The sequence below is a fragment of the Mandrillus leucophaeus genome, unplaced genomic scaffold (genome assembly GCF_000951045.1).
Source record: "Mandrillus leucophaeus isolate KB7577 unplaced genomic scaffold, Mleu.le_1.0 Scaffold392, whole genome shotgun sequence".
Lineage (NCBI taxonomy): Eukaryota > Metazoa > Chordata > Mammalia > Primates > Cercopithecidae > Mandrillus > Mandrillus leucophaeus.
Window position 1 is genome coordinate 1,971,087 of NW_012104165.1, and position 8,678 is coordinate 1,979,764.

Here is an 8,678-nt window from a genome sequence, read left to right on the forward strand (position 1 = left end):
AGTAGAGACGGGGTTTCACCGTGTTAGCCAGGATGGTCTGGATCTCCTGACCTCGTGATTCACCCGTCTCGGCCTCCCAAAGTGCTGGGATTACAGGCTTGAGCCACCGCGCCCGGCCGGCAGTTTGATTTTTCAAATCCTAATTTATCCCATCCCCTTTTCTCTGCTTCAAATGAGTTTCATTGTTTACATTTTAGTAAGAACTGGCTATACTGTGAAGTAAAATCTCCAAGTGGCTTTGAATTAGTGAGTTTTATTTCAACACCAGTAGCTTAATAATGGCATATTCTAATGTTGGGGTTATCACACCCAACACCAGGTCGTGGGGGCAACAAAGTCCGGCAGAGCCAAAGGAATGAGAAAAAACAGTTTGAGAGAGAAAGTGAGACTGGGGGCCATCGCAAGGGTGGATGCTGTGGAGTGTTGAGGCTCCAAAGGACCTGGGCTATGGGAGCCCACTCTATTTATTGGTGCTCAAACAAAGAAACAGGTGGTGAGGATGTGGGGGTTGAAAAGAAATGGTGTATCATGTGAATGAGAAACATATGGCTACTTGAGACAATGGGAGTGCTAGAAGCAAGGAGCCAGCAAGTCTAGCAGACATGCAAGCCCTGCCTCAGCTTCTCCCCCAACACTCAGCTTTTCTCCCAACATTTGAGGCAGGGCTCAGTGTCTCATACCTGTAATCGCAGCACTTTGGGAGGCCGAGGTGGGCGGATCACAAAGTCGGGAGTTTGAGACCAGCCTGGCCAATATGGTGAAACCCCATCTCTACTAAAAATACAAAACTTAGCTGGGCATGGTGGCGAGTGCCTGTAATCCCAGCTACTTGGGAGGTTGAGGCAGGAGAATAGCTTGAACTCAGGAGGCAGAGGCTGCAGTGAGCTGAGATCACTGCACTCCAGCCTGGGTGAAAGAGCAAGAATCTGTCTCTAAATAAATAAATAGCATATTCAAAATAGGCAGAAACAAAAAATAGAGAAATAGAGAGTTTTAGGAGACTCTTCTTAACTCTATAGTTGCAGCTTAACCATTTGAGATCTGAATTTTTTTGTTGTAATTTTCCCATCAGTTTAAAAAGGTGCACAAGAAAGGACCACACATAATAGGTAACCAGCTGGAGTCCTAAAAAAGCTGGCATTCCTTTGAATTTCTGCGGGCGTTTCTACCCTTTCTCCCGTTCCTGCTCTAATGCTTTCTCAGGGGCCAGCCTTATTGCAACAATAGCACATTTGCTATCCTTATCCTACTTTAATATCTTAGCCTCTTGCAATATGCACTTAGTCCCTGCCACATTTTCTGAGTATCCCTATACTTGTGCAGCAGTCCACAAAGGTTGAGCGGTGGAGCAATTCCACCCCACCTGCATGTTGCTGACCACCCCAGGATTCCCCCTGCAGATGCCGTTTCCTGACTCATCCTTTGGTCTCTCAGCTCCTGTTTGTGAGGCCAATTGTTATGAGAAAACTTGGGACTATAACGTCCCCCTAAATTGGGAAGGAGCCGAGAGACCAAAGAATGACTCAGACGAGTACAGCTTGACAAGTAGATGAGTTTATTAGGACTTACACACAGGGCACTCCTGGATGTAGCAGGACAGCTCTAGAGATCCATGCAGCCTCCTGTCTCTAAACGACTTTTTTTTTTTTTTTTAAACCAAGTCTCACTCTGTCTCCCAGGCTCCCAGTATAGTGCTGTCATCTCGGCTCACTGCAGCCTCCGCTTCCTTGGTTCAAGTGATTCTCCTGCCTCAGCCTCCTGAGTAGCTGGGATTACAGGCACCCACCACCCCGCCCTGGTAATATTTGTATTTTTAGTAGAGACTGGGTTTCACTATGTTGGCCAGGCTGGTCTCAAACTCCTGGCCTCAAGCAATCCACCCACCTCGGCCTCCCAGAGTGCTGGGATTACAGGCGCGTGACACCGCACCCAGCCTCTAAACTGCTTTCAAACTTATTTTCAGGCTATTTGTCTACTGTGTTTGAGTGATGAGATTGTTTTTCTTAGTAGGTTCCTAGATACTCTCCTGGATGTTTGGGTTCTCAGGGACACCTACTCCTTGGCTGCGCACCATGGCCTTGGCTCACCACCTGGCTCTCAGGATTCAGGCAGTGGACATATATCCTTACATAATCTGGTGGGGGACTCATCACACTACAGAAAAGAAAAGAGGAAACCCATGAGCAGCAGACAGAAGAAGAGGTGAGAGGCAGTGTGCTGGGGAGTGGAGACTCAAGGATGCTCAGGATTTGGATGCTCAGATCTGAATGTGTCCCAGGCCCCCAGTGCATCTGTGCGTCCTCCAGGTACTACAGAAGAATGAATGCCCCTTATTCTAAAGTGAGGCAACAGAAGGTGTCAATCCTTCGAGTTCAGTTGTTCACAAAGCGTAGGTGCATCAGAATCATCTGGATGGCTTGTTGAAACATATATTGGGAACATCCATTGGATTTTCTGATTTAGTGGGCCTGGGGTAGGGCCCAAGAATTTGCAGTTCTAACAGGTTTCCAGATTATACTGATGGTGATCCATGGACCAAATTCCAGAACCTCTTACAAGAGACCCGGCTTGTCTTGCCTGAGACTTTTGTGACTCACTGAGTCTCTGGATGGGCTCAGCATTTTCTCAGGTGCATCTCCTAAATTGTATGTTTGAAGTTCGTTACTCACATACACCTGCTCTTTGAAACTGTCACAGGGAAGCCAACCCATCTGGTTGTCAGGGAGCAGTGGTAAATGCTCTCACAAGAGGCAAGCCTGCCTAGGGCTGGGCAGCTCCGGTTGCAGAAGGAAACACCCATTTAGCATGTTTGATTGCTTGCTTTTTTTGCCTGCTTATTTTTAGCACATCTAGTTGAGAATCCAAAACAACAAAATAATAAGACAGACCACAGTCAAATGTGTACACTTTACAAGATTCTCAAAACAACAACAACAACAAAGGTTCTGAGTTTAGGAATCTAAGTGGCCTCTACAAAGATCTGAAGTTCAAGTTCTGATCCCTGTGCACCCAAATTACATCTTTCTCCTCCAGGTAGAAAGCTATCAAAATCCAGCTTTTTCCTGGGCACGCTCTTTATAGCATATGCAGCTGGCTCTTCTGCTACTGTCACACTGCTATTGCATAAAAAGGAGTCTTGGCCGGGCGCGGTGGCTCACACCTGTAATCCCAGCACTTTGGGAGACTGAGGCTGGTGGATCTCCTGAGGTCAGGAGTTGGAGACCAGCCTAGCCAACATGGTGAAACCCTGTCTCTATTAAAAATACAAAAATTAGCCTGGTGTGGTGTGGCAGGCACCTGTAATCCCAGCTACTAGGGAGGCCAAGGCAGGAGAGTCGCTTGAACCTGGGAGGTGGAGGTTGCAGTGAGCCGAGATTGCACCATTGCACTCCAGCCTTAGCGACAAGAGCTAGGCTCCAAAGAGCGATATTCCATCTTAAAAAAAAAAATAAGTCTCAAGGGCAGAACCATGAAAGAGCTAGAGTTGTCGTACAATTGGAGAGCTAATGATTCAACATTTTGTTAATCATTGACCTTGTTCTCTGTCCTACTCTAAGGAGGGCATAATGTGTGTCTCCTGCAATCGGTGGTAGGAACAATGCTTAAGGTCTAAACTAGCAGAGACTTTAGTGATAAAAAACAAAGAAGGAACCTATTTGAACTGGAAAAAGAAGGTGGATACTGCAGGATTCAGAGACTTTATGGATTTTAAAAGCAACAAAGATGGAACATGTCCTCAGGAAACACACACACACACAGGTAGTGTAAGAGATGTGGATGTTGCCTTTCACCAAACTATTAGATAGAGGAGAAGCAGGAATTATGCTTGTTTGTTTTTATTTGTGGAAGTAGGATGGTATCCAGAAGGGGATGAAGCTGTTTGGTTTTGGACAAGAATTTAAAATTCTTAAGGGCAACTTCATGGAAATGTCTGATAAACATGATCTGTGGATCAGCCATTGCACTCCAGCCTGGGCGACAGAGCGAGACTCCGTCTGAAAAAAATAAGTTGGTAAGGATGTATTTTTTTGTCTATGTTCTGTTTCAACTTATGTAGATTATTGTAAATGGATGTAAACCACGTGAGAGGAAAATGTGAATATAAAAATGCAAAGCCCTAACATTTGCTCACACACACACAAATCTTCTGAAATTTCATTATTTTCCCCTTTTCTCCCTTTAAAGACAGACCTATTATTATCTAGGGACAGTGAAAATGAGAAAAGGAGAATAAAAGGGAACAAAATGCAAGAAAGGAAGCTAAGCACATATTTCTGGATATATTTTCAGAAGACACAGGATGCAAAGTACAAATGGAAAAGAAAGTGGGGATGGAGCCAAAGTTGAGACAATAAAGGGGGCAGAAATAAAAGAAGGAAAATGGAGCCAGTCAGAAATTGCCCTTCTCTGAGCAGAAGAAACTGTAGAGAGTAGTTCTGAATGATAACCAGGTAAAGGAGAGCAGAAATAGAGTGGGATGCAGATTAGGAGGCTTAACATTTTCAGGTTAGCAAGGTAAGATTTAAAAGGAGAGGAAAAAAAAATCTCCATGAACTCTCAGTTCTTATTTTTATTTTAGAATTTAAGCCCTATGAGAAAGATGACAATTGTAGTTTAGCTCACAAAGATCTCAAACCCTAATATTGTCACTATCCAGGATCTAAATCTTTTAGCTCTGTTGTGGCCTCTCTGGAGGAAGGATTAGGACCGTGAATCATGGTATCAGCCATAGCTGTCCTTGGGCAGTTCCAGAAGATGTCCTAAGCCCCAGGTGACCTGATTCCAATTCATTAAAAAGGTGAGTCACATATATTCTTTCAGCAGTAAGTGTCCCAATGCTGATGATTAAGATGAGAAAATACCTTCCAGTAGCTTAATTTTTTTTCAGTTTCAATACTTTCAATATATGCAGTTTCAATAATTGCATATAACTTCAAATGTTTGGCTTTAATTGAAAATGTTCACCAAACTTTGAAAATGGGGAGGGGGAGTTGCACTTATTGGAGTTCTATGTATGTTTATTGCATCACACACTTAGAATGTGTATTGTACAGTTTCGTTTCCAGTGATTTAAAGGGATTGAGAACTTCAAGACAATCTGAGTGGAGACTCTGACATATAAATACAGACTTACAGAATTGGGATCATACTGTATATGTTTTTGTTGTTTGCTTTATTCTCAACATTGTTTTCAGAACATCTTCCCATGTTATTAAAAATTATTTTAGAAAGGAGAATCCTCTTCAGTTTTTACATTTCATGGCATTATTTGTTCATCATGGCGATATTATGTTTTGTTAATGGTTGCTGCATAGACAGGGCGTGGTGGCTGGCCCTTGTAATCCTAGCACTTTGGAAGGCAGAGACGAGTGGGTCTCTTGAGTCCAGGAGTTCTAGACCAGCTTGGGCAATATGGCGAGACCCCGGCTCTACAAATACAAAAAAATTAGCTGGGCGTGGTGGCGCGCGCCTGTAGTCCCAGCTACTCAGGAGGCTGAGATGGGAGGATCCCTTGAGCCCGGGGGGTGGAGGCTGCAGTGAGCCGTTATAATGTCACTGCACTCCAGCCTGGGTGACGGAGTGAGACCCTGTTTCAAATAATAATAATAATAATAATAATAATAATAGGCCGGACGCAGTGGCTCACACCGGTAATCCCAGCACTTTGGGAGGCCGAGGCGGGCGGATCACTTGAGGTCAGGAGTTCCATACCAGCCTGGCCCAACATAGTGAAATCCCGTCTTTACTAAAAATACAAAAATTAGCCGGGTGTGGTGGCGCACGCCTGTAGTCTCAGCCGCTCGTGAGGTTGAGGCAGGAGAATCGCTTCCGAGAGGCGGAGGTTGCAGTGAGCCGAGATCGCACCACTGCACTCCAGCTTGGGTGACAGAGCGAGACTCTGTCTCAAAAACAAAACAACAACAACAAAATAATAATAATAATTGCCGTATCGTTAGGCAATCTTTGCAGTTTTTACAGTAGATATTAAGCTACCTTTCGAAAATGCAGTGGGACATTTTTGTTGCTTTTGTGCTCTGCAACAGTTTATGTAACCCTATATTGAAATAACAAGAAGCACACGATATTATTCCAAATCTTGTACTCATGCTAGTTCATTTTCCATGCCACTCTGTGGCGTCTTCCTCCTCAGTGTCTCCGGATTCCTGAGCAAAGCCCAAAGTAGGCACTCTAAAAATTTTGACTGAATATTCGGCGATAATTTGAGCTTTGTTTTCACCCCAAAGAAAATATTATAGAAGAAAACACTAGGAAAAATAGGAGAAGTTGATGGGAAAGATTCTCTTTGTTGAAACGAGTGTAGGGTTCAGGAAGGGAGAAATTTTGCTTTGATTTCATTGTGTTAGATAGAATAACATGTCATTTTGAAGGAACCAAAATTATACTGTGTATTGGACAGATTGGTGTTATAGTTCTACTTCAGGGTTGGACGTTTCATATCTTTCCTATCCCATCCACACTTCTGGTGACTGTGGGGTTCCCCCAAACACGCTATTGCTCTGTGGATTAATCCACAGCGAGCTGGTGACGCGTTCTTGTCAAGACCAAATCAAACTTGGGAAGTCTTCAAGTCAAGAATGGAAGTCACCAAGCTCCATTAAAATAAACAGTGTATGTGAACTGAATAACCTACTTTGTTCCGGCCTTACGCCAACCCTGCACTTCCAGCAGAACCATCTTCGAAGCTTCCTGGCCATCACTGCCCCGCCTCCAACGTCGCCATCATTCCTTTCACACCCCCCACTTCCCGAAAGTGCCTTCTGTGCGCTCTCTCAACCTCCTCTTGATTGTTTCCCCTGTGGGTTGCAGCATCAATTCAGAACTGAAAATCTCCCTATCCCACATCTCGAAGTCATTAAAGATTTCAACAGGGTTCACATTGATGACCCACCTAACTGCTCGTCCTCTCACAGTTTCTGACAACTGTGTATTCGTTTTTGCAAGTTTTAGAGGGTGTTGTAAATAGTTTTTAGCTGTTACTGAATTTTAATTTCAAACGAGGAACTTTTTATTAAGCTGGATCTTTGAAGTCAGCGCTTGAAAAGCCCCGTTCCCCACCATGTTACATTCTCTTTGGGTCTTATGTAAGTAACTGTCTTCTGCGGTTGGCCGCGTGGCCTAATGGATAAGGCGTCTGATTCCGGATCAGAAGATTGAGGGTTCGAGTCCCTTCGTGGTCGTCGTTTTTCGTTCGCTGTTCTGAAAGATGTTTATTGATTCAGAGCGTTTTCCCTCTTCTTGCTCCGGTCTGGCTGCCAATTAACAACTAAAGGTAGAAGTCTTATTTAAAGAGTATATACGGCGTGCCTGCCCTGCAACAAGTGCTCTAATAAAAGAACAAAGCAGAAATAGCACTTGGCCTCAAAGAGCTTACTTTCTACTGGACCTAACAGTTGAAATCAAGCAAACGCTGGGAAGAAAACAAAAACAAAAACAAAAAACTGGTTTCCACTCCTGTGAAAGAAGTAAGTAGGAGGATAAAATAAAAAATAAGGGATGGGGGCTTCTTTAGGAAGCATCCATCCTCCTGGAGGTACTGAAAAAATGCTACTTAGCTGGAAAATGAGTGTTTTTCAGGCAGAAGGAATAGCATTTGTTAATTCGCTGAGAATCTGAAATCACTAAGTATTTGCCAAATTCAGGTTGCTGAACGCTTGTGTGTTTGTGTTTGGAGCTGGGGGTGGGTGGCGGGCGGGGGAAGGAGTGTAAATCACTACAGAGAAAATCAACAAAAAGAGATAAAGTGAGTTAAATTTCTGGGAACAAGCTCTCTCATAGAAATTCTGAGACTCTGAACATGATTTAAAATTAGTGTTCTCCAGATTTTCACTAGCTACCAAAAAAGGTAACTGTCATCACCAGGCAAATCGTCATCACTTAAGCCTAAAGGCAGAAACCACCAAAAGCTTTAATCCAAACTGAGCCGTCCTCTAGTGCAACCTGTATTAGGGTAGTCATGATAGGTTCAACTTTTGCAAGCGGGCCAGTGCCATAAATTGACCTGAACATTACTACAAAGAAAGCACAGTGAGCGCAGGATCAAGCAAGTTTTCATCATTTTTAACTGAGCTCCAGTCGCTTCTTGAGGAAAAGGAAGCTAAAATTGATTCTCAAGAACATTTGTTTCTGTGAGAATACGTGGTAACTGAAAAAGAATTCTTTAAAAAGAAACAATGCAATTCCCAGATTTAACACCAAGGCCAGTTAACATTTACCGAATGCATACACTGTGGCTGCACTATTCCAACTATGAGAAATGTATTAATAGTCTTATTTTACAGATGTAGAAACTGACACCTAGAAGGGTATAATGCATTGCCCAACACAACTAATAAAGAGTAAAGCTGGAAACTTAACCAAAATATGTTATTTCTGGAGCACAAGTCTTAATGTTTAAAACAACTTTTTGTTGTTTAATGGCATGATGCAGTGTGGTAAAATATATATAACATAAAATGTCACTTTAACTTTTTTTGGTTTTTTTTTTTTTTTTTTTTTTTTTGAGACAGAGTCTTGCTCTGTGGCCAGGCTGGAGTGCAGTGGCGCGATCTCGGCTATCTCGGCTCATTGCAACCTCCGCCTCCTGGGTTCAAGCGATTCTCCTGCCTCAGTCTCCCGAGTAGCTGGGAGTACAGGAGCGTGCCACCACGCCCAGCTAA

At 43.5% G+C, this 8,678-nt stretch overlaps 1 non-coding gene across 1 annotated transcript; it reads left to right on the top strand.

Moving 5' to 3' along the window:
* The first annotated feature begins 7,126 nt into the window (after positions 1 to 7,126).
* On the top strand, positions 7,127 to 7,199 carry TRNAR-CCG. The gene has a single exon. It is a non-coding gene; the product is annotated as a tRNA-Arg (tRNA).
* Positions 7,200 to 8,678: the final 1,479 nt, after the last annotated feature.